Raw genomic sequence first — 6,000 nt, 5'->3', positions numbered from 1 at the left:
TTCCGCAGGAACCGGCAGGTGGATGTCGGAGCTCGGCCCCACCGCGGGGGAAGGCGAAAGGCAAGGGCACAGCCCGCGTGTCTCTGTTGCTGAACCCCGGCCGTGCCCTTTGCTCCTTTCCAGCAGTGTCCCCACTTCTGTGGGGTTTTCCACCTCTGTGAGTTGTAGTCACCCAGCTGAGCTGCCCCACAGGTGGCTGGAGCAGCTACTGGAAGGTTGTCCTCTCCTGCTGCCCTTGCAAGAATGTGGCTCCTAATCACAGAATCACAGAATGGTTAGAGTTGGAAGGGATCTTAAAGATCATCTACTTCCAACCCCCCTGCCGTGGGCAGGGACACCTCACACTAGACCAGGTTGCTCAAAACCCCATCCAGCCTGGCCTTGAACACCTCCAGGGATGGAGCAGCCACAACTTCTCTGGGCAACCTGTTCCAGTCCCTCACCACTCTCACAGTAAAGAATTTCTTCCTAATATCTAATCTAAATCTACCCTCTTTCAGTTCAAAACCATCACCCCTCATTCTATCACTGCATGCCCTGATAAAGAGTCCCTCCCCAGCTCTCCTGTAGGTCCCCTTTAGGTACTGGAAAGCCAGTACAAGGTTTCCCTGGAGCCTTCTCTTCTCCAGGCTGAACCCCAACTCTCTCAGCCTGTCTTCACAGGAGAGGTGCTCCAGCCCTCTGATCATCTTCACGGCCTTCCTCTGGACTCACTCCAACAGGTCCATGTCCGTCTTATGTTGAGGGCTCCAGAGCTGGATGTGGGATCTCACCAGAGCAGTGTAGAGGGGGAGAATCACCTCACTCACCTTGGTGCAGCTTTCCAGGAACACAGCCTTGCCACTGATCTCAAAGTTGTACACCTCAGCCTGCACACATGAAAAAAAATCCTTCCAGAGAGCTTTCTCTTTTTTCTCTCCCTGATGCACCAGAACTAATTACAGCCATCTCCAGGAGAATTAGGTGTCCCATTGATTTCATTTGGCATGAACAGAACGGCTTCAGACATTGCCCACCCAAAAGGAAAGAAGAAACTGAGAAGAAAGCACAATTTGCTTAATAGCTGAGAAGGGAAACCAAAAAGAAAAAGGAGAAACTCTTCTTGTCATCCAAGGTTTAACCAAGCCAACAGCTGGAACAGAAGTTGTTTCTTGTTTTTCAGTGGGAGAACTGCGGAGCCTTCCATGGGTCCTTTTGTTATGCCCGTCTGTAGCACCTTGAACTCTGGTCCTTCACAGCTTGCAGCATCTTCATTTCATACGCAATGTCTCTTCACTAGAAATAGGACACAACACGTGCAATCCCACAGTGTTGCTCACACTATATTTTTCTTTAAGCCACCCACTTGTTGAAAGGTATTCAAATCCAAAATCTCTCACCTAAGAAGTTAAGCATGTATCTTGAAAACGACGGTGATGGGAAAGCGAGACCCCAAGGCACTTGTGAGAAATGCCAACAGCAGATGATGCTGGTGCCCCTGAGGATCACCTGTGGGAGCTTCTGTCCTACAAAAAATGTCACCTCTCACTTGCCGGTCTTGATTAATTTTTCCCTTGCCTTTATTTGGGAACTGTACACCTCATACATGCTGCATTTTTAGCAGGAAGTTATTCATTATGTTCCTCAAACTCTCCTCTCTTGCTTTCTTTACTTCAATTTTGATGTTTTATCAGGCAGTTCTTGTTGCATCTCAGTATTTTACCCTTAGGTGTTTTAATTATGTATGAACGCAAAATATTTGTTATCTGCTTCACAGTTAGTAGTCCCATTTGCCTCCTGCATTACTTTATACACCAATACAATTACTTACCGTATATTGAACTCTGGCAATAGTGTGTTTTTGGATATTTTTCCCTCAGCTTTGTCATAATGCAGTTACTGGATTTGTCCGCTTATTTTTATTGGCATAATTGTAGCAATTGCCTTGATTAAAACAGCTTTGTTTAAAGTTGAGACTATTGGCAAAATGCTTAGTTTCACCTTTGACAGTATCCAGTTGTTTAGGGTTTTGTTTTTTTTTTTATTACTAAACACCAGCCAGGGTCTATTTGGCCAGCATTTGTACATTACTGTGTTTCCATTTCTGCCACGAACTATGTCCCCATCATCATAATACAGAGATTTCACGAGAAATAGGATATTGGTTTGCAACGCTATGCAACATGATGACATTGGTGATGTTGGGGCAAAAAAAATCCTATTATGAGAGAGAAATTCTTGATTTGCAGCTTTTAGTTCTCTCTCTCTCTTTTTTTTTTTTTTTTCCACTCATTTGACACTTGGAGAAAACAGGTAGTGAATGGCTTATCTCTGAAATTTTAATGACCAGAGTCCACCCTTGGAGGTTTCCAAAAGCCAAATGGATAAAACCCTGAGCAACCTGGTCTGATCCCAGAGCTCACCCTGCTCTAAGCAGGAGGTTGCGCTAGAGCCCTCCTGAGGTCCCTTCCAGCCTAAATTATCCTGTGACCCATAAGATCACAACATTCCAAACCGAGTGACATTTTTTTGTTACAGATTAAAATGTCTGTTTAACAAATGACTGTTGTGTCACTTCCTAAGATGATTCCAAAACTGCATCCCTCATGTCCCCAAAGACTTCAGGTTCTGCCAATCATGACTTTGGCTGATATTTTTCATGTCTGAACTGCTTTCGTTTGGCTGGTGGAACAGCTAAGACTTGCTCTTGGAACTTGAAGCATGAGATAAATTGTGCTGCAGATTTGTACTCCAAGCTGTGGCCAGGTGATTCCATTGCAAATAGTCAGTGAAACTGTCCTTCACCTTTGGGACATTTAAGACAGCTACAAGTGACATTAGCATATTAGTCTCTTGAGTACACCAACCCCACTGGACTCCTTTTCATCTAGCATACAAATAACTGTTGAGCTTTTCTTCTTGATGGATGTTCTCCATGTCATTTTAATGGAAATTCACTAGACCTGCAACAAATACTCTCACCGAACAAGGAATCGCCTTTTTTTATGATAAGGAAGTGAAATGGTGAATGCAGAAAGATGATCTGAAATTTCTTCCACATTTTTGTAGGGAACATTTTTTACTTTATTTGCGTGATGTGGAAGGATAGCAAATCACCCTGGGACCCAAGAAAGTAGTATGATTTAAATAGCTAAAAAGCTTGCTGGTGGTTATTCTGTATTTAAGGCCAAAGATCTGGCCCAGGAAACCTCAATAAAATGTAAAAATGTTTCTTCATGATGTCAGGCTTTTTATCAGAGGAAAATTGTCAAAATTCATGACTTTTACATTCATTGGTTTAGTCTCGGTGCACCTGCTTTGTCAGCAGTGTTACTTTTGACATAAACATGGGAAAGTTCAGTCCAGACTCAACTGCATCTTAACAGCAAGATCTTAAGTGAAACCTCAGTACAATGAGGGGTTTTTCTGCAATCTGTCTATTTGTATCCAAGGTGCATACCAGGAGGAAAAACGTGGGAATTCAGACAGGCTTCATTTTATGTCTGATTTAGAGATATTCTCCATATCTCAGATACTATGACAAAACCAACATGGCATCTTCATCCGCCAACATTTTTATAGGACATTTTGAGGAAATGTGCTTTTCTCACATCCCTCACAGAATGAGATATATGGAGAAAAAAAAAAAAAAAAGCAATCCTTATTCTATTCTTTGTGGGTTTCAGTACTCTTTATCTGAAAAGGAACACAGGCTACAATGCTTACATCCTATTCACAATACTTTATTTAAAGCTATGGTGATAAGAGAGTGGGAGAATTTATTTTATCAAATAAAACCCATTCAATGCATTTGATGCTGGCTCTCCTTCTCACTAGCCAAACAAGCCTGGGAACTGTCCTTCCGAATAGAAGGAAAGAATTAATTTCACACAGTATTAGCTGGCTGCCCAGCAGACTTTTATTTACTCAGAATTTTAAAAGAAAAATATTTTAAGGATGTAAGACCACAGACAAATACAACAGCTGTTGTACTAAAAGTCAGTTCTAAGAGTATCAGATTTCACTTCCTCTCCTTAATTTAAGGTTACTTTTTATTCTCTCCAGTAAAAAAAAATGTGTTTCCAAAATATAACGCGGTGTTTTCTTCTCAGTCAGACCCTTTTGTGAGGACCCCATCTTCTTCCTGTCAGCCTGATCCCACAAGCCTGTGCTCAGGCTTCTCTCCAGCCTAATTTCAAGACTGTGCTCTCTAAGATCAGGCCAAATCATACTACACCTTCCCCCTGAATTCTCCCTATCCCTTACATCCCATCAGACCCAGGTCCACAGCACATTTTTTCGTTGTGAGACCCACGTCTTCTTTCCTTCGCTGTGCCAGTAGGTTGAACTGAGCATCAGGAGAGTCTGATTTCCGCTTTCTGCCAAGCAAGCAGGAAAGGTAGTGCTTTTCAATAGAAATGCTGAGGAGGAACACAACCAACCCAAATACTTGAGATCAGAGAATCATTCAAGCTGGAAGGACCTCAGGAGGTGTCTAGCCCAACCTCCTGCTCAAGCAGGGTCAGCTTTGATGTGAGAACAGGTTGTTCAGAGCTTTGTCAAGTCACATCTTCAAATCCTCCACGAATGGGGACCCCACAGCCTCACTAGGCAACCTGTTCTGATAGTTGACTGTTCTCACAGGGAAAAAAGTTTTCCTTATATTCAGTCTGAACTTCTCTTGTTTCAACTTATGCCCATTGCCTGTCATCCTGCTGCCATACCACGCTGTGAAGAGCTTGGCTCCATATTCTTGATAACCTCCCCAAGAAAACTGGAAAGCTGCTGTCAGGTCCCTCCAAACTCATCTCTTTTCCAGGCCAACCAAGTCCACCTCCCCCTGCTTCTCTGCAAGGTTTAAGTGTTCCAGCCCGTGACCATCCTGGTGACTTTCTGCTGAACTTGCTCCAATTTATATCAGTCTTGTACTGAGGGCCCAAAACTGGACCACAGATGTGGTGTACCAGGTGCCAAGAAAAGGATATAATTGCTGATGAAGAGATCATCTCTCGTACTTGCTTTGCTATTAACTTACAACATTCAAAAGGAATGGGATTGGTGATATCTCAAATGAAATTGTTGAGTGTTATACTGTGCAAACCTAATGGAATTCAGAAATAGAGCTTTAGTAATAGTAAATATATTCCATAATGGTATTTAGTAGTACAACACAGAAAAAAAAAAAAGAGTTACAGCAAGCAACCTTTCTTTCTTCCTAAGTGGACCAATTTTGAGAATTCTGTTATTCAAGCCATACTACATGTCTATGCTGAAAAATCTTCTCTCACACTATGCTAGAACTTTTCCCATGTATTTGCAACTGCAGTGATTGCTTCTTCTAGTGAAAAGAAGACATTGGAGAGTCAGATAAAGCAAATAAACTGTTAAATAAATTTAAAAATTACTTCTGAGGATCCCTAATTCTTCAAGAATTAGAACAATGACACAGTAGCTGCTGTTGAAAAGTTAATATTTGCTAGCTCTTACTGCATGAGGGTACTTAAGCCATCTTTGTTAACCCAAATGGGAGAGAAGAGTCTGAAAAAAGGGAAATGATGTTATCTCAGACATTCTGAGGAAAAAAGAAATATGATAGAAACTACTGAATTTTAGAATGATTTATTTTTGGACCATTCATTTTTTATTCTTTTTTTAACCCTTACTTGAATTTTTGTGGGCTACTGCCAACATTGTCACCGCATGGTGACATTCTCCTCCTCTCCCCATGTTCTCCACCTTACTTCTTTGCAAGCATGGCCATTCACTTCTCATCCCTCCCAGTGAGACGCAGGACCAAGCAACTTTACGTGCTCAGGGAATTTGCAATGGCATAGCTGAAAACTGCTGCCTTTGAGAAAAGACTTGCAGATGTGTTCTTGTTACACCAATAGGAACGTATTTTCCCATAGGTGTAATTGGACAGTTTATTGGTCATGTACCAACTCCATCCTGGGCGAAACAGTGGGGAGCTCAACACATCTGATTTCTGCTGACACTACTTAGTCACTAAATGCCCATATA

This window comes from Charadrius vociferus, unplaced genomic scaffold, assembly GCF_000708025.1.
Source record: "Charadrius vociferus isolate BGI_N301 unplaced genomic scaffold, ASM70802v2 scaffold255, whole genome shotgun sequence".
NCBI lineage: Eukaryota > Metazoa > Chordata > Aves > Charadriiformes > Charadriidae > Charadrius > Charadrius vociferus.
The sequence above is the reverse complement of the archived record's forward strand: the minus strand, read 5'-3'. Positions refer to the sequence as shown.